Consider the following 25,157-nt stretch of genomic DNA (forward strand, 5'->3'; position numbering starts at 1 on the left):
TGTGTGTGTGTGTGTGTGTGTGTGTGTGTGTGTGTGTGTGTGTGTGTGTTATTTTGGCTTGTTTTTTCAAGTAAGCTTTAGAGAATTATAGTACGTATTTTCAGATACAGACACATTTCTGTAGGCATTATTTATTATACATATAGTTATAATTATTTAAATATTCCCAAGCTTTTTAATAACATGATAATATAGAGGCATGAAGTATGGGCAGTTATGTTATGGGATAATGCTCTGAGACCCTAAATGAGTCTTTTATTTTTCCCCCAGCATTTCATTTTTTTTTTTTATGAGTACCTCCTTTCTCCTTCCTTAAGACATCTGGCTCATAACAGAGGAGGAATGCAAGAGAAAGGATAACAGTGCAAAACAGGTCTTCCTGTTTTGGTTCCAAAAATCTAAGCTCTGACACAGACAAGTATTTGGGAGAAACATGAGATGGAGCAGGTCCCACTTTCATTCCCATGTTACTATGCCTCCACCAAAGAATCTCCAGGGCCAAAGAATATCCAAGGAGACACTGGTATATACATATCTGGGTTTCTTTGTAATTGCATTGCATCTTGCTTTAAGAGCAAAACTCTGAAAGGACAGCAAGTTTCCAGAAAGGGAACATCTGAAGGGTCTTAGCTTCTTGACAATCTCATTCAGAGTTTTATTTTAAAGAGTACTGTTAAGTTTCTCAAGATCCATGTATAAGTGAAAGCATATGATATCTGTTCTTCTCTGACTGACTTATTTCACTTAACAGAAGACCATGTGGGAAGGGAAGGGGAAAAATAGTTGCAAACAAAGAGAGGGAGGCAGACAAACCACAAGAGACTCTTAAATACAGATAACAAACTGAGGGTGGATGGGGGTTCGTGGGGGAGAGGGGAAAATGGGCGATGGGCATTGACGAGGGCACTTGTTGGGATGAGCACTGGGTGTTGTATGTAAGCCAATTTGACAATAAATTATATTAAAAAAATAAAGAGTACTATTGAAGCAGTGAAATAATTTCTAGGTACCTACTCATGGTATGAAAAGTAACAGAACCTCTTCTCTGCCTTTTGGTTCAGATCAAGTGAAAAGTAACAGAGAATGATCTTGAACCTGAAGTGTCCACGTGGTTGGGAAAACAGGGAGTTGAATAAGAAATCACATGTTCAACCACTGAGGACCAGGGAGAACATGAGAGATCTCAGGGGATGCCCTTGTGGACAGATGACCCAAGATGAGGCAGGTGTTTCTTTTTCTATAAGATCTGGATGTTACACAAGCTTCCAAGAACTTTAAGACAGCCCTAGGAAATTGGGAAGATCCCATTTGACTATAGTCACATTTCTTCTGAGGAGTGGCACTTGAAATAAACATTACTCAAATTATATAAAAGATGATTATACTTTGAAATGGTTAATTTTATGTGTCAGCTTGACTGGGCTGAGGTACCGAGATATTTGGTCAAACATTATTCTGGGTGTTTCTGCAAGGGTGTTTTTGGATGAGATTAACATACAAATCAGTAGACTGAATAAAGAAGATTGTCTTCCCTAATGTTAGTGGGTCTCCAATCAGTTGTATGCCTGAATAGAAGAAAAAGTTCACCCTCCTCAGACTAGAATTTTTCTTGCCTTTGGATTAAAATGTCAACTTTACCTGGGTTTTGAACTTGCCTTCACATGGGAACTACATCATTGGCTTTCTTGGGTCTCCAGCCTTTCAACTTACCTGAAGATTTGGCAATTTACCCACCTCCATAATCACATAAGCCAGTTCTTTATAATACATATCCTTTACACACACACACACACACACACACACACACACACACACGCACACATCTTCTTTGATCTGTTTCCCTGGAGAACACTGATCAATACATATTCTGTATACATCCATTGTGGATTACGTTTCTACCCCCTAATACTCTCCTAACAATTTGGCCATAAGGGGAATAGGCAGGACAGTAGCTGAAGAGGAATATAACATCAACAGAGGTTTATTTTGTTGTTTGGCCCATTTTTCTTTCCATAGAACCTATTAGACAATACTGATGAAAATGATACTTTAAGGATGAAGGGGTTGAATTATTCAATTGCTATATATTCTACATGTAACATTTTCTAATAGTTTATCAGTTAGGAGTAACATACATGTTCAAGTACCCTAATATACAGGTGACCAATGCCTTGGATATAGGATCTGTGCCTTGTTGAATTGTTAAAGATTTGTAATATTTTTCTACTTGATAATAGAGATTATAATAATTATAATATTTGACACCAAAAGCAAATAGTGAAGATATAAAACAGTGGCTTATTTTTTCTATATAATAAACTTTATATGCACACACATATAATGCTAACAACCAATCCTTGAAAAATTGTGAAATTAAAATTTAATAAACACCTTCAATTTATTTTAAATTAAGTTTGAGGTTCCCCAACAGTGTACCATACATTTTCCAGGGGCATTGAGAGATATTTAAAATTTTCTGGGAAACATCAATGCTTTTCAAACATCAAGAAAACTGCGAGCTTTAAGTAGTCTCAACATTTGATGGCTCACTTCTTTTTGATGATGTTCTATCTTTGTGAAGTTGGCTTTTAACCAGTTATTGTGATGAAAAGAAAGTATGGGGATGGCAATCAATATGGAATAGGGAATGAAGGTTTGAGATGTTATGTAGCAACAAACATGTGCCATATTGTTAGGACATAAACATGTATTAGTATGTTTGGACCTAACTATTTAATAAATAAAATTGTTAGCTATTTATTTTGGTTTAAGGGGGCTATGGAAAATTACTGATACTCTAAATTACGGAGAACTTTGACCAATTCATTGAGTCAATAAATACCATTTTTTAATGTTTATTTATTTATTTTGAAAGAGTGCACATACAGGGGAAGGGCAGGGAGAGAGGGAGAGAGAAAATCCCAAGCAGGTTCCCCACTGTCAGTGCAGAGTCAGACATAGGGCTCGAACTCACAATATGTAAGATCCTGACCTAAGCTGAAACCAAGAGTTGGACACCCAATCGACTGAGCCACCCAGGCACCCCTGAATAAATACTATTGGAATCTTCTATGACAAGTGCTGTTTCATGTTCTGGTATATAGTACATAAAACAATCATGGCTGCTGGCTCCATTAAATCCATGGAGCCTGTAAGACAGATGGAGTCTCGCATCCTTTGGCATTCTTTTCTGTGTCCTTCAACCACTCATGGCACAATTGCTTTTCAAGTCCCTAGACTGTTATTGGCTTTTACATCTGCACAGCACTGTTTATTTTATCCTTTTTTTTTTTCTAGGATTGCTTTACTGGAATTGACCCATATTGCAGCCTATACCTCCTAATTTCACTCATCTATTAAAATATCCATTTTCTGAGTAAATTGTATTTTATAGAATAATTCAAAGCAATAAATTGAGCTATTTCAGTAGAAATATTTATATACACATTCACATATTTGTGTGAACTCAGGAGGTATGTTATGGGAAATTCTTGGGAAAATCTCATATTGTAACATAGTATCTACTCCTCTCATTGAAAAGGGAAATCATCTATCTCCTTTTATATGTACAAAGCTAGATATTTGGTTTATCATATTTTTTAGCATTTGTTCTCAGTAAATTCCTTTGAATTCCATCTATACCTTACCTATTTTCATTGCTTTTTAGTATTACTTGAAACAAATCTTCCCCTTTATCTTCTCTCTCTCTCTTTTATACATGTACACTTTCATAACATTTCCCTGGTCCAAGTATTTCGTTAGGCTAGAATTCCTGGAAATTTATGCTCTTCTAAGTCATACCCTTAAGTCCTTTAAGGTCAATATTCGCTGATAAATTTAACCTATAATATATATATTCTTATATATTCTTCTTATTGTTCTTGTTATCCAAATCACCCACACTTTTGCGTATGGATTTAGTTTCTAATTCTATATTGTGTAATTTCACATTTTTTGTCTCCTCTGCATTACTAACTAGATTGTAGACTCATTTTTAGTTATAGCTATCTCTGTTACCTCTTGAAGTGATTTTGTTCTGGGGTAGAAAACGTATTTTAGCCTTTTTTTGTCTAGAGAATTAAGCCTGAGTAATTCTTATATGCCTACTCTTTCTTGAAAGGTGTAATTCAAAACAATGGTGAACAAAAAAGTGATACGAGGCAGAGAAGAGGGAAAAGTAAAAATAAGATGGGACTTTACAGAATAGTTTCTAGCTTCACCAGAAAACAGAACCAGACACATGGGAGGGCTTTGAAGAAGCTGTATGAATCACTGCTTTGAAGGGCACGAACTTGATATGATGGATCCTTCCTATATTCTGTCTCTAATTCCGTTTGCTAAGGTTTACACCGAGGAACACCTACTCCTTGAACTTGTAGTCTGTGTTTCCCAGCCCTCTGGGTCACTTTTGCAAAGCTTTACCCTATGCCATGCCTGGTCTGGGCAAAAAAAATCTAGTGTTTATTATTTTTATTTTTTTAGGAAAAATCATGCTCCATATTTGAAAAACGTATTTTAAAATTTCATATTACCTTATGTTAAATAATGAAACAAGGATAAGTGTATTGATTTATTTAACTAGTAAGTTATTACATACCCAAATATACCAAACATTTGTTTTAGGTGATGCTGTTAATGAGCGTGAACTAGTAGACAAACTAACTCTTAATGGAGAGAAATGAACACATGATAGAATAGCTAAGTAAATTATGTGCCATTTTTGATGGTGATAACTATATGACAATGAAAGCAATGAAGTAGGTAACATGCTGAATGAGAGTGTATGGAATTTACAATGAGCAGGTTTGGGGAGCCCTCTTTTAAAAGATGGCATATGAGCAGAGATTCAAAAGAGGTGAATGAGTGAACAAAATTTAAAGGAGGGTTAAGGGTTCAAGGCAGAATGAAAATTAAGAGCAGAGTTCCTGCTATAGAAATATTTTTAATGTGTTCACGAAGTAGAAAGGAGGTCAATGTGGCTAAAGCAGAGTGTGTTAGTGGAAGAGAATATTAGAAAATAAAGTCAGAGGGATAATGGGATCCCAAAAATGTTAGGCCTTTTAAAGCTATGCAAGGACTTTGGATTTTTTTTGTTGTTTTTTTGGATGGAGATGAGAAGGCATTTTAAGGTTTTAAGCACAGGAGAGACTTGATCTGATCTATTTCAACCACTTTGAAATAGTGGTCTTTGTAACCACTTCATTAATAGTAGTTAGTAGGCTACTGCTGTCATGGTGACTTGCATCAGACAAGTTGATGTGAAGTTTTGTAACGTAAGGTATAAAATTTTATGCACTGTCTGGACATCTATGAGCCTCACAGACCAGCTGTACCTCACCTGTTCCTTAACTTAATGAGTTTCACTTTCCTGCCAGTCCACAGAATTTTTTAAATAAGCTAGTTACCTTTAGGAACCAGGGCTCAGCCCCTTGTCTTGTTACTAAAGAGCCTGCCTCCCATAGCTCCTGCTGGTTTACTCTGCATAACAGGGTGGTGAATTTTAATTATATTTGAAAGTAAATTCAATACAGTTTGTGTGTAGATTGAGTATGGAGAGCAAAAGAAAGAGGATTTAAGAATAACTCCATGGAAGGAAGGAAGGAAGGAAGGAAGGAAGGAAGGAAGGAAGAAAGGAAGGAAGAAAGGAAGGAAGAAAGGGAAGGCGGAAGGAAGGAAAGGGGGAAAGGAGAAGAAAGAAAGAAAGGGAAAAAGAAAGGAAGGAAAGAGGGAGAAAGAAAGAAAAAGAAAGAGAAAAGAACAAAAAAAAAGAAAGGAAAGGAAAAGCTGTGTTTTTAAACCTGAGCTACTGGAATAATACAGTTGCTATTAACTGACATGGGGAAGACCATGAGATGAACATATTGGGGTGGGTGGATCAGGAGTTTAGTTTGGGATATATTTTGTTTGAGGTGTTATGTACTTTTGGGATTGGCCACGCATATGAAACACATTATGTATTTTTGGAATGAAGCCATAAGAATGCATGAAATAAAAAGGGACTCCTTGTAGATAGAGGGGAGGTCTGCAAATGAGCTGTCCCGATGCCCCTCTGGCAGCTGGGAGCATTGTTGGCACACAGCCTCCATCTGAGAACTACTTCGGGGTTTGCTTCAGAGGACCTTGCTGGGCCAACCACATCCAATGACCGATGGAGACGGAGGTATAAAACCCATACCGTTTCAGCCCAGTTCGGGGCGGCTCTGACTCTGATCCCAGCAGGGTCTGCACTGCAGCTCCACTTGCCCCACTGCCCATGCCTGCTGCCACTCTTTGCCTTTCACACGGTTCCCTCCCTAAGCAGTGTGCTGGATGCCAAACAATCTCAGTGTCTTTTCTCAGAGGACTGAACTTGCTACAAGGTCTAAAAAACTGAGCATTAAAAACCCTCTGGTACTTAGTGGTTAGAGATTTAAGGGCAAACCGGAAAAGAAGATGGCCAGGGAAGTGAGAGTAAATCAGAGAAGTGTAGTTCTTTATAACCTAAAAGAGGACGGTCATTCAAATACTGGGATAAATCACCTGTATCCAAAGTTGCTGATAGAATGTGATGAAGAACCAGGAATTATCACTGGATTTGGCATCCATCAGTGATGACTTTCAGAGCAGTTACAGTGGGTGAAGAGATACAAAGATTGAAGCAGTTTTAAGCAGAATTCGAGCAGAATGTGAGGAGTTCAGAGGTTTTTCTTTTCTTTTTCTTTCTTTTCTTTTTTTCTTTTTTTTTTTTGGTGAGAGGGACAAAGAGTAATTTTGCATGTTGATTAGGAAGAAGTAATGAAGAAAGTGAAAATGATGCAGGAGAGAATAGCAAATGCAATCGAGTGCAGAACTGGAGGGGTTAGATTGAATTTCAAAAATAGATCATTAATCTAAAATAAAGGAAGCAAGGCAGCATATAAGTGAATAGATGCTAGTCTATAGCAAAAATGTTGAAAACATATAAACCTTATTAAACATAATTCCTGTGGCATAGACAAAGGGGAGATGAGCTTTTCAATCTCCTTTCTTTTATAGCCTCCAACTCCTTCTCTGATTACATCATGAAAGGTCATTTCCAAGCTCATTAAAATGATCACCCCTCAGCTTCCTTATCTAAACACTTAGACATGTGGCCATGTGGCCATGATATATTTTGTTTCTGATTACTTATTTTTGTTAAGATATATTTTCTATTCTGCCATTACTTTACCTACTTTTTCTTCTGTGTCCTCAATTCCTTATTCTGTAATTATATCAACAACTTGCAAAGGGACAGGTATGCTTTAGAACATAGCCTTTTTCCTCTTTATTCACAGACTCCCATGTTCCTAGCTAGTACTCCATAAATATTAATTGATAATTTGGGGGGAACATTTCTTCCTTCACTACTTTTCCTTCCACTGTTTGGAAACTTCCTCAATTCCTTTAACTCTGCTTAAATTTCACCTTTGATAATGTTTGCAATGACCACGTGCTTACTCCCGCAGCCTGCCCTCTTAGTTCCCCCTAGACCCCAGATATTCCTTTTGCTGCTCATATCTCTTTCTCATATACTATGTGTTTTCCTTATTTATCATGTCTGTTATGTACTATGTATCTCTCCCACCATGATGCAAGCCTCACAAGGGCAGGGTCCTGTCTTTTTTGTTCATTGAATGATTCTTTCAAGCCTAAAGTAGTGCAGGCTCAGCGTAAGTGCTTAATAAAATAAACTGATGAATGCATTTATAATTCCTATACATTTATAGCAGCAATCCTGTCATCAACTTTTCCTCATTTACTTAGGAAACTATCTAAGCTCATCCTTTTCTGTAATATTTCACTTAGCACATGTTTGATATTACTTTAAAGCAAAAAGCCAGGATCTTCAATATTTAATACAAATAAAATACCTACGATACAAATAAAGAAGTATTTATTGATCAAATGGCGCTTTATGTTCTGTGGCATATACTGTTGTACAATGCTTGCTCCCTGCTTCCACAGTTTATAGTTGGCTGTTAACAAATGAGAATGAAAGAAGATTCACATCTGGTGACAGTTTTGATGCATTGGTCGTGACTACTTAGGAAAGTATGCTGAGCTATCAGTCTGTTAGCTCTGCTGTCTAATCTGTCATGAATGTATTGTGGCATCATGGGTGTCATGTGAGTACTATCTCCACTAAACTGTAAGTTACATGAAGTTAGGGATTATCTTCATTTTGTTTACAATTCCACTCTCAGAAACCAGCATGTAAGTAGTGCTTAATAGTTAGGTCAAATAAATAAAAATCTCTGATGATGCAAAACATTTGTGTAACAGGATTTTAGGATAAAACCTCCCGTTTTTCACTCACCAGCTTGTAGTATAGGTATACTAAGGCATGAATAAGACAAATCTCCAAATGCAGAATTCGCAGAGGAAAGCACTAAAAATGTAACAGGTCTCTTCAACTCTCTCACCTGTTTCAAGTTATAGAAATAAGTGAGGATGGGGAACGAGAGGAAAATGATATTTCATGTGAACCTTATGTCTTAATAAATATGTTCTGTGAATACCCATGCCATGTGTTTGTAGGGTGAGAGGAATCTATCTCTTGGGGCAGAAATGTGGTGTGGAGGTGTCCATGAGAACTTGAACAGAGTGGAAATTTCAGGAAAATGGTGAATAAGAAATCCCTCAACTTGAATCACTGGTCATCCACTCCACAAAGACTTACAGTGTTGAAATCCCTGGTTGCTCCATGGCATTTAGATGGAAGGCTCCTGCTGTCTCTTAACATGTGTCTGATCCTTGAAACACTCATAAATATTTTGTTACTGTAAAGTTAGGGCATGTACATGGTCCCCATTCAGTACCACTTTCCTGACTTTTTGAACAAAGCAATAAATCAACCATCTCCTGGCCTCTGTATTACTTAAGTAGAAATCAGGCCTTTTGTATAAGTAGCTTTAACAAAGATAAAAGTATGACCTGTCTCTACATGAGAAAATCATTAAGATTTAAAATATTATTTTAGCATTTTAATGTGTAATTGATCGAAATATGTCTAGATAATTTTGCATTAATTTAGTATTCCAGTAATCATAGACATTATTTTGCCTGTTACACCAAGAACACTTACGCACAGATAATGCTCTTTTCTTCGTTTAGTTAACCAGCATTAACAAAGGTGAGGTAGTCATTGCTGGCTGAGAGTGAATTGACATTAATTTTTGACTAGATTTTATTTTATTTTATTTTATTTTATTTTATTTTATTTGTTTATTTATTTATTTAGTTAGTTATTTTTAATATGAAATTTGTTGTCAAATTGGTTTCCATCCAACACCCAGTGCTCATTGACTAGATTTTAGACATTCTAACAAGTTGAGTATAGCTTAGATCCTATGTGTGATAAGCTTATAGAACTATAGGATTATGATCTCTATATCAATTGCCCTTAGACAATATAAGATATAGATTAAACATCATAGTTACTCCAAAATTTGGTTTAAATTATTTTTTTCACCAAATTTTTAATGTAAGATCATTTTCTTATAGTATGACTCACCTTAAATTTAAGGAAAAAATTGATTAATTGAAACCTTGGCTATGTTAATCAAAGTTTTACTGTATCTTCTTCTTTCAAATTCACCTTTGATGTTAATTAGAAATTTAATCTTTAATTCTCATGCCTTTGTGACTATAACTGTCCTCCTTACATATTGATGTACTTTCAATTTTTAAGATATGTCATTAAAAGATTATAAGCTGCAAAATATTATCCCTGACATGGGAAAATCTTAATGAAGGAAGGAAAACTTCAAGTAATATATTATAATTATTAGTTAATAAATTAATTATAAGCCAATCCTAAAATAAATGAAACTATTCTAAATTTTTTTTGCTAAATTTTTATTCTTAATTATCTTATATCTTGATTCATCAAAATAATTTTAACTTTTGGAAATGTACTCAATTTTATTTTTCCTAAATATCATTTTTGGTGCATCTTTGAAAAAACTTGTTTGAACTTCATACAGCAAACTTTGGCCATCAGTTGATAAAAGAGAATACAGACCATGAAGTAAGTTAAATTATTCTGACCCTTTATCCTCTATTCATCCATGTATACCTTGAGATTTAGTTTTTCATAATGAGTCTCTGGAAGGATAAACTCCTGACACATGGCCTTTGTCTAACTGATGGCATATTTTCTACTACAGTAAACAACCTATTTGGCCCATTTACTCCTACAGAAAAGATTACATTATCCAGTGACTTTGGCATAACTTAGTGAATTTCCTAGGTGACCAGATAAAAAGCTTTTCTTATGTGCAAGGCAAAATACATTGAAATGCCAGGCAGTGCCTCCTACAAGCCTCACAGTTGTTTGGATTCCAAGTTCAGAAAGCAAGCCATGGCATTTTAGCTCTGATTGGCCACTAAAGGCTCTCCAACTTTGAGGATGTGTTCTACTTCTCTGAGTCTGTGATATTTAAGCAATGGCTATAGAAGTTCTTCCCACCTATTTGGTAGGATTGCCTATAAGCATTTTTAAAATTTCTCAGTTTTTGAGTTTGATGGATGTTTTCCTTTGCTAATGATTTAACTGATTTTTACAGAGAAAACCTTTACCATAAACCATTCTAGTCAGTTTTGAGGTTGCTTGATATCAAAAGAACTTGGCTGTTTTGTTTTGTTTTGTTTTGTTTTGTTTTGTTTTGTTTTTTCCCCCTCCTGGTAGTAACAGAGAATCAAAAATTTTCAGTGAAAAAAACAAAACAAATTAAGTTAAACATTTGTTAAAATAACAAAATAATGCTCAATGCTGACAGTTTAAATTTTTTTTTTTTTAACGTTTATTTATTTTTGACACAGAGAGAGACAGAGCATGAACAGGGGAGGGGCAGAGAGAGAGGGAGACACAGAATCTGAAATGGGCTCCAGGCTCTGAGGGGTCAGCACAGAGCCCGACGCGGGGCTCAAACCCACAGACCGTGAGATCATGACCTGAGCTGAAGTCGGACACTTAACCAACTGAGCCACCCAGGCACCCCAATGCTGGCAGTTTAAAACATGTTGTTTCTATATTTTTTAGGTATCTGGATTTCACCCTGTATTTATATAACTAAATCTATGCTTACTTTGAGCCACAGAGAAATTGTGATTCTACTTACTGGTTAAGAGGTTTATTAGCCCTGCAAGAGCTAAGAATTTGAAAAATTGAAGGTCAATGTAGCAGTCACTACATAAAGAAAAATACAAGTTGGGTCAAAAAATAAATGAAGAGGCAGATATTTGATTTCTGTTATTTTTCTAACTTATTTTTAGAAGCTGGACAGAGGTAGAATAGGGGCAGATAGGATCACCTTAAAATTATCTCAGTAAAAAGCACATACAATCACTTAGGCAATTTAATACTGAATAAAGTAGGAGTCATAAAATGAATTTTGCCAGCAGAACTTAGCTCAGAAGCTCAGAAATTCTGAATATGTCAAAAACATGATTTAGACCTTGAGTACTATTATTTCCATAAAAATGACAAATCTTTGTTTAACACCATAATGAAATTTCTCCTGAACAATGCAAAATATTAATTTATTGTACTCTTCTTTCTGTGAAGAGAATACAGGAGTAAAAAAAAAATACAGGAGTCAAAAGCTAGGGTTTTAAAATAATCCTCAAATTAGTAGGGTATGATATATATATATATCAAAAAAGATGATAAAAGGTTAAAAAATATAATTTTAAAATAGAAACTGTCTTGTTAATATCACCAAGATTATATATGATGCTAATAATCAAGCTAATTATAAGGCTAACCAATACCTGCAATTTCAAGAAATTTCTCAAAAGAGAAATGTTATGCTTTTGACACCATTGTGAAAAGAGCTTCAGGAAGCAATAGTCATTTCAAAAACTAAAATGCGATATTAAGATTTCAATTCCATTATTTAAAAAAAAGTAGATCCTACTAAAATATACATAGTGAAGGAATGGATAGGAAGAATGGTTACTCTTAAATACTCTGGTTATGAGAAAAATCATGAAATCAGGTTTAAATATTAACTTTAAAGTCACAAACACCAAACCGATTTTTTTTTGCTACATAGTCAGTCAACCGATATTTGAACATTTTCAGTGATTCTATATCCAAGACTGTTCATTTTATCTTGAAATGCATCTGAATGTTAGTAAGCTGAATTATGGTTAAATTTTTTTAACCTGAAAAATATGAATGCACTGAAATAGGCTAAGAACAATTCATTGGTAACTAGGTGAATTCATATAAATAGTTTAACAGATGAGTAGTGTTTAGACACTAGTTATCATGAGAAATAATCTAGATCATAGAGGATCAAGAAGAAAAATATGAATTTTCGGTTTGATTTGATTCACAGATTATTAATTGTCATTTGAAAAGTTCTCAAGGTTTTGAGCAAAACAACATTTAGCACCACCCCAGTGTCAGTGTTCCAGCTGTATCTGCATAATAGACAGATTGGGGGTGTGTCAGCCGTGCTTAATGTTCAGCTGTTCACCATAGCCCCACTGCCAAGATGAAGGGTCGTCAGATACACATGACATCCCTGCACCATTTGCTAATGTGCCCAGGCAATAAGCAATACCATGTTTGTATCCAAGGTTAGAATAAATACAAAAATACTTTTTACTCTCTCAAATCAAGTTTTATGACCTACAGTAGATTTTATCATCTAAGTTTTAACTCAAGGACTAGAAGGATTATGTATCTCCATACAACCATGATGAAATTGGTCACTGTGCTTGCTTCATTTCTTTTGCATAGGAATTGACGTTTATAATATATTTTCCTTTATGTCTTACACATTAGATTGACTCAATAATTAATAAGCTACTCTTATTAAAAAAAATAGAACGTGGGTACCTTTAGATTTAAGCGTTCCTTTTTCCCCCTTGTTGCTTTGTTCCTGTGCTGAAATAATCAGCTTTAATTTTTAGGTTTATGTAATATAATATCTTCCAAAGACAAACTTGAAATAAACTATCCTAAGTATATCCAAGCATCCACTGGGGAATTTATTGTAGCATTAGAAATGGGGCACTATGGAAGTATTTGTCCCATTCCTGAAAATAACTCCATGGAGTAGAAAGTGCACCAACCGTCTCCCCAGGAAATTGCTATCACCCCAACTTCAGATTTCTGGAATATACTATCTCTAATGACGAATTCTTTCCTGACAGGTTCAATAAGGGCATTTTACCAGATTTTAATGTTCTGGTAGAAAACTACTCACTTTTGTCTTTCAGGGAATACTTTAGAAAATATATAAGTCAACCATAATATGTATTTTGTTTGTTTGTTTTTACTATTTTCATGTCTTCCATAATGTACTTATTAGGATTTTGCAGGCTAGGATAATATTGTGTGCAGTTGAGCTCAGAGAACAAAGGCATAAAAACTATTTTTAATATTCCTATTAAATATATAAGTGAAAGAATGACCTTTGAAACACAGCTTTTTATAAAATGGAAGAAATCCTATTTTTCTGTTATTGAATTAACATTAAAAGCATGTTCCATGGCACCAAAAATTGTTATTCCATTAGAAATTCATAATATTATCTAAATAGAAAGAGCCATATAAATGTGCAGTTAAATATGAAGCTTATGTTGCACATTTAGAAAGTAAAAAGTATCACAATTTTGTTTATTTCATAAAAGAAGACAAGAGATAGAGGATAATGACTAAGTAACTTTGGTAAATTTTCTCAACTGGGGAGTATTTCAAGTTGTAATTTAACTCAGTGAACCATGAAATGGCTCATATTGAAGTAACTGGAGTTTGTTGATTAATGTGCTACTATTTGTATGGTAAGATGAAAAATTAATAGGGGAAGACAGATTGTTATATGAGCTCAACAAATCTAATCCAGTGACAAACATTAGATGAAATGATAGAATTAATCTAATAGTGAATTATTTTACAAAAGAATTGTGTCTTTAAGATAAACCAATAAACAATTTTTACATAACTGTAATAAAATGCTGTTTCACTAGTTTTTGTTTTTGTTTTTTTTTACAAAAGAAAACTTGTATTTGCTACCATGGCAAAACATCTTCAAGGCTATTTTCTTCTACTCTATGACCCACTGATATCTGTTCCATCCAAGTTTTCATGGTTGTGACTGGCATGTAATTGAGTGTTTGACTATTGATTCACATACTGGATTTGGTGATGTGTGTGTGATCCTTTCAGTATACTTGACATAAAATGTTATTTTTCTGTGCTCAGATTCATTGTTTAGAGTAGAACACCTGCAGTGGGGGGCAGTCAGGGAATCCATGGGCTTTGGAAACTAAATTACATGGAAACATTGGTTTCTGTGAGAGTTTATTGTTTCGTAGTTAAGGCCTGTGTAGATAGCCACTATTTCTATTCTTATATCTTGTGGGTCATCTTATATTTATATGCTACTGCTACTTGTGTTATTTCAGAGAGCGCTTTTGAATTTGAGAGTAAGTGAAAATAAAGACTATTGTTATAGTTTGGATTGAAATGAAATATGAACTCAAATAATTCAATTCAAACCCTTGCTTTAGGCCAAGAGAAAGGCAGAGTTTGCTATTAAAACCCAAATGATTAGAAGATATGTATACCACTTGTTTACTTTGTGTGCGTGCGCACACACACACGCATGCTTGTGTAAACTGCATGCTTATATGTTCCCAGCTTCTCTTGCTCGGTCATTAAAGGAGGATACATTCAATCTGCATCTCATTGGTGTGAAGTCAAGATGAATCAGACACAACTCTTTTTCCTTCTTCAATAGGACCCACCCATTACATTTTTTAAGTATGGGAACTTACAACTTATTATAGACATTTCTCATCTTAATAGAAGAGTGAGTCTCCTATTGCAGACACACATTCTTTGATCCATCTTTTTGGAAGAAATTGTATAAATAAAAAAGCTAGTGATTGGATTGTTTTATCTTTTGGATATGCTGTGCTTTATTAATATTGAATTTTATTGCTGAAATTCCATTTCACTTTTATGTTTTCCTGGATTATGCCATTGTTTTAGAGAGCTGAATAAATCTGTATAGCTGGAGTTCATTCAGATTGGTGCTCCAATATTGCTCTTTTTTACTTTTTCTTGGCAATTTTCTCTCTTTTTTTTTTTTTTTTTTTTTGATATATAGTACACATTTTGCCTTGGTTTGAAACTACTTGTGGAAGTATACTTTTCCTTCTCCCATCAAATGATTGGATAAAATGACTATTATTCCATTCTCCTGTGAAAGTTACCTGCCATTTATTTCACATTCTCTATTTATCTGTTACTTTCTTTGCTTGTGGTTGATGACTAACAAAGAGCAAAAGGGGAAGTGACATCACCAAATAGTGCTATAAGTTGTTGCTGATTTTGCTCCCCATCACGAGAAGAACAAATAACAACTCTTGCATAACAAGGCACCCCTGAGAGAACCCTAGAACACAGAGGTGAGGCTGAGAGACCTCAGAGACCAAAACAGACTGTATTAGGAGGGTAAGAGAAGGGACTACATGTTGGCTGCTTTGCTCTTCCCCCAGGACAGTGCAGCACCACCTGGAAAGGTCTCTTCTGAGCTTTTGGTTTCTTCAGTGGGAAAACAGAACCCAGCAGGGACAACCAGCCCTGCCCATCTTTGTGAGCTGCATCTGATCTCACAGCACAGGGATTACAGGGATCTGCAGGGCTCAACCACTGGAAATCTGACTGTGATATAGAAGAGGAGAGGGCCTTACAACAACCATCACACAGATTGACAGACTGAGTTCATAACTGCTGTGCCCAAGTGGTAATCCCAACCAGCAGCTTTACTTACCTGCAGAGCCAATTTGGGGGTGCACTATGAACAGGGAACATGGTGGCATGCAGATATCCCTAGTTCAGATGCTCAGACAGAACTTTTGCTGGCCCTAGAGCCCAAATTTGCCCATGCCTAGCCATGTTGCTCAGTCATAGCCCCACCCTCTGCAGAGAATGTCTTCCAACCCCATCTGAGAGAAGAGCTGGAGACAACTCCTAGAACCAGTGCAGCACAGTGTTACTTGAGCTGAGAAATGGCTGGGCAGAGCTGATTGACCCTAGAGCAAAGCCATCAATGGGAATGTTCCACTCCCATTGCTATACACAGAGGCAGGGGGATTAATTCACAGCCAAGGCTTAAGGTAGTTCTTGGACCCTCTCAACCACAGAACCTTTTTGGTAAATTGAGAGTAGCCTGGAGCAGCCCCTTCTCTTCCTGCCCAGGCAAGGAATGGAATCACAGGTCTACCTGTTGTGGAGAGTTTCTTCTGGCCCTATCAGACCAGAAACACTGGAGACAACTTCTAGAAGCTGTGCAGCCTAGTGGCACTGTAACCAAAAGGCAGTTAGGTGGAACTGATAGATTGCAGAATAAAACCACTGGCCCTGTCAGGCCAAGGAAGTTGGGATGTGGATTGACTTAAATTAAGACAACAAAGAGCTTTACCAACTTAGACCAGCTTCTCTCATTGCACCAGTACAGGAAATCTAATTCATAGTCTTGCTTATTACTGAATGCAGCCTTCAGCCTATTTGACCAGAGCACATAGGAAGCTTCATGGCCCACTCAACAGCTTTATATACAGTGGCACTGGAATAAAGGGCACAGCCCATGGCTTCTCCATATGCAAAGCAAAACCAATGGTCTCATCTGACCAGTATATTTAGTGTACACTCTTGCCTGAGTTGGGCCCCCAAACAATAGCTCTACAGGATGTGAGTCCTGTCCTGCTGTCCTGCCAGGTCAGGGAAGGTAATTCTTAGCCCCATTTATTACTGAATCCAGTACCCAGTCCTGACCATGTATTAATTCAGGCAACTGCAGGACCCATCCTACAGCCTCACTTAGGTAATCAAGCCACCAGTCTTATCCAATTGTTCTCAGGCAGTAGTACACATACCCCTATCCTTGTCCTCAGAACTCTGACAGTTGCCTCATCCCAAAATAGACCACAATAGACCCCATATGCTCAAGAGCCTTAGCAGCAGACAACAAGAAACCCAAACTGAGCTGACTGGTGAACTGTCTCTGCCGAAGAAAACCTGCAAAATTTGAAAAAGGAATTCATGATTCAAATGCTCAGATAGACACATAAAGAATCAAGGATCATGAAAAGTCAGGTAAATATAGCACCACTAATAAAGGAAAGGAAAGGAAACTAATAAAACTCCAAAACTAACCCTAAAGAAATGGAGCTCTATGAACTGTCAAAATATTCATAATAATCCTCTTAAAAAACTTTAATGAGATACAAAAAATACAGATATCTAAACAAAATTAGGAAAATAATACATGAACAAATGAGAAGTTTGACAACCATCAAAAACAAATAGCAACCATCAAAACCAAATAGCAACCATCAAAAACAAAAACAAACAAGAATAGAAATCCTAGAGTTGAAAATATAATAACTGAAGAATTCAATGTAGAGTTTCAAAAACAGACTCAACCATAAATAAGATGTAATCAGAAACCTGGAAAAGAGGACATTAGAAATTAGAGGAGAAAAAGAAAAAAAAAAAGAATGAAAAAGAATTAGGAAAGCCTACAGGAGTTATGGGACACAATGAAAAAGATAGTATTTTCATTGTGGAAATTAAACAGAGAAGAGCAGCATGAGAAAAGAGAAAAGTTATATAGAAAAGAACCCCCATAACCCATAACCCAACTTTAGGTTGAATTACTCAACAGAAACTTTTCAGGCCAGGAGAGAATGGGATGACACATTCAAAACACTGGAAGAAAATAACCATCAAGCAAGTGTTCTATACCAGGTGAAGCTGTCCTGCAGAAACAAGGAGGGATAAAGACTTTGCCAAAGAAACCTAGGCTGAGGGAATTCATTATCATTAGATCTGCCTTACAAGAAATAGTAAAGGGATTTCTTTAAGTGGAAGTAAAAGAATGCTACTCAACATCATAAAAAGTAGTGTGTCACTAGTAATGATAAATATATTGTTATAGTTAGATTCTTCAGTATGGTGATAGTGGTGTATAATTCACTTGCAACCCTAGTGTAAAGGTTAAAAAATAAAAAAAAAACAAATATAGTAAAACTAGCCATAAATACCATGATATGTTATTATTAACACAATATAAAAACATGTAAATTGTAATAGCAATAACCTAAATGTGAAGGGGAGGAAAAGTAAAAATATAAATTTTATGAATTGTATTGAAATTAAGTTGTTACCAGTTTAAAATAGGGTGTTATAAGTTTAAGCTATTTCATGTAAGCGTCAGGGTAAACACAAGGGAATGACACAAAAGAACACAATGAGGAGTTAAAGCATACTGATACCAAAGCCATCAAAACACATAAAAAGTTAGCATGATAAGAAACAGAACAAAGGATCTATAAAACAACCGGTAAACAATGAACAAAATAGCAATAGTAAGTCCTTATTTATAAATGATTACTTTAAACAGATTAAATTCTCTAGCCAAAGTGATAGAATGGATGAAAGGATTAAAAAACAAAACAAAACAAAAAAGACTCCAAAAAACCAAAATCCAACAATGTACTACCTACAACAGACTTACTTTAGCCTTAAAGACAGGCACAGACTGTGAGTGAAGACATGGAAAAAGACATTTCAAGTAAATTGTAACAACAGTTAAAAACAAAAACAGGGGTAGGTGTACTTAGGTCAGACAAAATAGACTTTAAAGTAAAAATGGTAAAAAGAGACAAAGGTCATTATATAATGATAAAAGGGTCAATACATCAAGATGATCTAACAATTGTAAATAATCATGTGCCCAACATTAGAACACCTAAATATATATAGCAAAAAACTAACAGAGCTAAAGGAGAAATAAACATTAATATAATAATAGCTGGAGACTTTACCCCCCCCCCACTCTCAAGAATGGATAGATTATTAAGATAAAGAATCAATAAGGAAATAGCAGATTTAAATAATGCTATAGACCAAATGAACCAAACCAACTTATACTGAACATTCTATCCAACAATAGCAGAATACACATTCTTCTCAAGTGCACATAGAACATTTTTTAGGATCATATTTTAGGCCCCAAAACAAGTGTAAGCAAATTCAAGAAGATTGAAATCATATTAAATACCTTCTCTGACCACAATGGCATGAAACTAGAAATTGGTAACAAGAGGAGAAGTGGAAAATTTACAAACACATGGAAATTAAACAACTCACTCCCAACCACCCAATAAATCAATGAAGAAAGTAAAGGGGAAATTAAAGTGGGAAAAAAAACAAAAAAACAAAAAACGTTTCTTGAGACAAAATACAATGGAAGCATAACATCACAATTTGTGGGACATAGCAAAACCAGTTATAAGAGGGAAGTTCATGGCAATTCAACACCTACATTAAGCAGCCATAAAGATCTCATATAAACAACCCAACTTTATATCTTCAGGAAGTGAAAAAAAAAAAAAAAAGAAGAAGAAGAAGAAGAAGAAGAAAAACAGAGCCCAGAGTTAGCAGCAGAAAAAGAATAATAAGGATTAGAACAGAAATAAATAGTATAGTGAACAGTAGGGGCACCTGGGTGGCTCAGTTGGCTGAGCATCCGACTTCAGCTCAGGTCATGATTTCACGGTCTGTAAGTTCAAGCCCCGCATTGGGCTCTGTGCTGACAGCTCAGAGCCTGGAGCCTGCTTTGGATTCTGTGTCTCCCTCTCTCTCTGCCCCTCCCCTGCTCATGCTCTGTCTCTCCCTCTCTCTCAAAAATAAATAAACATTAAAAAATAACATAGTGAACAGTAAAAAATAGAAGTATCCAAACTAAGAGTTGGTTCTTTGAAAAGATAAACAAAATGAACAAACTCTTAGCTAGCCTAACAAAGGAACAAAGATAAAAGACTCAAATCAACAAACTTACAAATAAAAAGGAGACATTAAAACTGATTACCACAGAAATTTGAAGGATCATAGGAGGCTACTATGAATAGTATATGCTAACAAATTGAACAACCTAGCAGAAATGGAATAATTCTTAGAAATGTGCAATTTACCAAGACTAATCAGAAAAAAAAATAGAAAATCTGAATGGACTGATTACTAGTAAGGAGATTGAATCAGTAATCAAAAATCTCCCATCAAAGAAAAACTCGAAACAAGATGGCTTCAGTGGTGATTTGTAACAAATATTTAAAGAATTAACACCAGTCCTTCTCAAATTCTTCAAAAAACCTTGAAGAGGAACGAACACTACCAATCTCATTCTATAAGGCCATCATTATCCTCATAATGTAGGAAAGTAGAAAAGGACGCTACTAAAGAAAATGAAACTATAGGTCGATATCTCTTGTGAATATAGATGCAAAAATTCTCAATAAAATACCAGCAAACCAAAGTCAGCACCACATTAAAAGGAACATACAATATGATCAAGTAAATTTATCCTTGAGATACAAAGATGATTCAACATATGCAAATCAATCAGTGTGCTATATCACATCAATAGAATAAAAGAAAAGAATCATATCATCCCAAGAGATGCAGAAAACCATGAAAAAATTAAATATCCTTTTATGATAAAAAACTCTTAACAAATGAGGCACAGAAAGAACATACCTCAATTGTGCCCAAATCCCTACCTGAAATTAGAGAAACATATTTGCCAATTTGGGCAAATCATGTAACCCCTCCATAATTTATTTGTGATATATATTAAATGAATGAGATGGACCAGACATTCTCTAATTCTGCTCCCAGAATCCTATTTCTGTCATGAAGTCTGTGTTTATGTGGGTGTCCAGGACACTGAGAATGGAACAGAAGTCTTCAAATAACTTTGACTTTTTCCTTTTTTTTTATGCTTTTATATTACTCCTTGACATACATCTAATACTCAGAATTAACAATTTGGAAGGGAGAATGGACTTCATGATTCATATCCACTCATCAGTCAGTGAGATACATGCCATTTTGCCTAATTCAATATTCTTCATATAAAGCCCAGAGTGTTATTTTCCTGTTCCTTTTTTCAAGCTCAGTCTTCCTCCTAAAATGCCTTCATCCTATATCAGTAAGTACCATCCTATGACATCCTTCAAAACAAGTCAAGAATTTTAACTTAGCAAGATTTGTTACCTGATATTACTGTGAATAATTCTTAGAGATAATGTGTCATTTACAATTTTTAAAACCATTTATAGTTTCATTCTGATTAGTCTGTATTAAAGAAGACTCACTGCATTTTGTAGCATAACCAGAAGATGACTGAATGCATCCTAATAAAACATTGAAATGCTGTAGTAATACAAAATCTTTCTTTGCACCCATGCTATAATTACAGTTCCTTTAGATTTAATCCAATGCAATCATAACAATTAGATGTTATTGACTAAATTTGTTATTTGCAATTGAGATAGATAATAATGCAATGGCCATTTTTACTACACTCTTGAGCACACCTGTTTCAGTGTAACATCTATAGTAAATAAAGACAAAATATAATTTACCTAGCGTTTATTTGAGCTTCATTTTAAAATTATTTACTCATTAAGCCAAGTAAATTGAGAGTTTGTTAGGTGTTTAGATGTAAATGTGGTCAGAATTTCATTCTTCACATTATGAAGACAATGCATAAATATTTTATGCATCTCTGGGTATGTATAGTAAGATTTTTAAAAGTCAAATAATTATCCTAAAAAATCCAAAGTGGAGGGGGAGAGAGAAGAAGGGAAGGAAGAAAAAAGGGAAGGAAGGAAAAGGAAGAGAGGAAGGGAACAAGAAAGAAAACTTAAAGGGAAAGAAAAGTAGAAAGAAAAAAATGGCAGGAAAGAAAAAAAAATAAAAAGATTGAACAAATGAAGGAGGAATGGAAGAATGAATGCTCTATTCTAGGTGCTTTCATGAAAATTATTGTATTTAACTGTGTAAAGTAAACCTGGTTGTCTTATTTTTACATTTGGGAAGCAGAGTAATTTAAGAGGGGCAATCAACATTACAATTCTCATCCACTCTAGAGTTGAGATTTTATGTCTCCAATATAAAGTTAGGTAAATACTGTCTTTTATTCACCGTGCCCCTTAGTGAGAAAAAGATAAAAATGCCAAGGCAAAATGTGGACTAAATCACCTAAAAGTGTTGAAAACAATGACCTGCCCTAACCTGCAAGTCAAGATTGGACAAATCTTAATTAAACTCAGTCATAGCAAGATGGCTATAAAAGTTTTCATACAGACATGAGTTTGTATTAGAAGCAAAGTCTAGTGTCAGTGCCTTAAATCCTATTTTCTACCTCTCATTAGATCTTCTCTGACCTCAGTCTGTCTAGCCCCAAGACCATGCTAGTATCATAGTTGTAGTGATAAAGAAGCTGGGCTGAAGTTATTTATATTCCTTTTTCATTCTCTCATATGCATGTAGTGGGTAGATATGCCAGAATAGTAAGGGATTCAGAGTTACAGTACAGACTGATGTAGAACGATATCTATCTCCACCACTTAATATTTTCAAGACTGTAGTGGTTATCTGAATGACGACTGAGCATGTGCAGTGAAAACCCACTGCAGTATAGAAAACCCTTCCTCATTCACCCTGTTTTGAACTTTCAAAATAATTTCCTGAGAAAAATTTCAAAATTTTTAACGACCCTAAAAATAAGCAAACAGAAACAAGCCTCATTTGGATGAGCATAATAAATTGGCAGAAAGAATAGGTGGGACATTTCTGAGTAGATTTCCTCAGGTGAGTTATTACACCAAAGAGAGAAGAATGAAGAGTGCTGCTTCCTTTATCTCCAGTGTAGATAAGATAGGTTCCAACAGGATCTTAGAAAGTTTTAAATGTTCTCTGCTTTGGGAGACATCATAGACTTGTGTCTGACTCGCCGCCGCTGAGGATAATAAGGGGAGTGAACTGAGGGTAGGGAATAACTGCACTCCCACCAAAGGCTGGGCAAGAGTGCAGTTATTGTAGATGTGGGTGTCTCTGGGTAGAGAAATGCCTCTTGGCCAAAGAGATCTCCTATAGGTGAAGAGTCTTTAATAAGGAGAGTCTAGAATAGAGTGGATCACCATATCCAGGAAAGCATGAGGATGATGAGAGGTACCAATGGAATGAAAGCCATAATCTGCTTAGGAGAGTAACACTTGCCAGCCATCTGAGAATTTTCATTTCCTATCTCTAGCAGCTCCCTCCCTTTCCCCTTCTGTGGATCCAATCTCAGGTGAGTGGGGAATAAACAATGGATGTTAAAAGATAAAGAAGGTAAACACTGTCCTGAAGTAGGTTGCTAGTCAATTATTGACCATTGCTGGGGCAAAGTGAGTGGCTTTCCATTGGGTAAAAGTTGATTGATATCTTGGACTGGGCCATTTTAAATGCTGTATCTGTATATCTTACTGTATATCTTAACGTGGCCAGGGACCTGTGTATTGTTTAAGAGTGTACATAAAATAATCCTGGAGCTTGAAGAACTTTAGTAGCAGGGGAAAACCTTTCCACGTTGAATGAATTACAAATGGACAATAGAAATAAAATAAAACTGGACTTTGATGAGATCCCAAACATCATGTTTATTCCTTACAGCAAAAACACTAATATTCCTAAAGGTAAATTTTTTATTAACAAAATACCATGCCATTGTATGAATGATTCAGATAACTCAACATATCTATATTTTGCCATATGATTTAAATATTGACATAGATTAGAATGGTTTGCCTAGCATGGTATAGTCATTGTCTAAATTTTCAGTATGTCCCTGGTCACTGCTATAGATGTTTGAGTTTGTCCTTGCCTCCCTCCAGTTTTATCATTGTTGGGCTTTCCTTTTCCTTTTTTTTTTTTTTTTTTTTTTTTTTTGATTTCTTTTTTAACTTTTATGTTTCCTGTAGACACCTAATCAAGATAGCTTGACTTTGTCTTCATTGCTCCCTGGATTTTTAGGTTTCATATTTCTCTCCTCTTCTTTGAATGCATCTATGCCTCATTAATTTAACATTTCTCTACCTTTTATATCCAATATTAAAAATTAACCTGAAATACTAGGAGATTAGTCAACATATAAGGAGATATTTGAAAGGCAGGCATGAGTTATTCCAAATAATTTCCAATAGGAAGACAGCCTAGGTCCTAATGCAGTTACACCACATTAAAGAGTCACAAATAGCTATACCTTCATTACCTTGCAATATGTATGATAAATGTTTAAATATCTTACGTGTATACATAGATACATATATAAATGTACATTTCAGAAATTTCAATTCTCTATCCTATATACTCAAAATGTTGATTACTGGAAGAAATATTGGTGAGAACAGACCTCGTATGTAACATTTATTGTAGTCTTTTGCAAGATGCAGACTATTATAGCAGATAGTATATTGGAATTTCACTATAAAATACTTATTTTAAGCATTTAAAGTGACTAGAACACAGCCTTTAGAATATAGATTATATAGGGTTTGAAGGAGAAAATTTCAAATTCAAATTTTTTTTTTTTTTGAGGGAGAGAACATGCACAAGTTGGGGAGGGGCAGAAGGAGAGAGAGAGAGAATCTTAAGCAGGCTCCATACTCAGTGCAGAGACTGATGTGAGGCTTGATCTCATGAACCTCAAATCATGACCTGAGCCAAAATGGAGAGTTGGACGCTTAACTGACTGAACCCCAAAGCTCCCCTCAAATTCATGAGTTTTGAAATAATTTTCCATAAAATTGAGACAACATCTCTTAAAAAATGCTATGGTGCATTTGGATGCTACGGAAGGATAGCATCTACACTGGCTATGATGCTGTGGAAATGTATTCACACACAGAAGTGATTTGCTCAACATGTTTTTTAAACTCTATATACAAATAGGCAACTTTTTATCTTCACAGAAATATTAAAATATGTAATTGGGAATTATCCTACTGTGTAAGTAGGAAATTTACTAAACAAGAATAAAAATCTATTTTACTGAACTTGTATCCTATGTGACTTTCATATAAATTTTGGTTAAAAAAACTCAGCAGAGCATTTCATAAACATTAACATTCATAAACAGTACTTAGTAACTACCAAATACATTTCAAATGAAAATGGGAACGAATATTCCTTCAAAAAGTTATTCTAATATTTACAGTGCTTTGTAATACTTCAATTAGTAATTCTTCTAATTTCTTTTTTTTATGGTGAAACAGGTGCTTAAAGACATACAAACAAATCT

Source organism: Panthera uncia (genome assembly GCF_023721935.1).
Source record: "Panthera uncia isolate 11264 chromosome C1 unlocalized genomic scaffold, Puncia_PCG_1.0 HiC_scaffold_3, whole genome shotgun sequence".
NCBI lineage: Eukaryota > Metazoa > Chordata > Mammalia > Carnivora > Felidae > Panthera > Panthera uncia.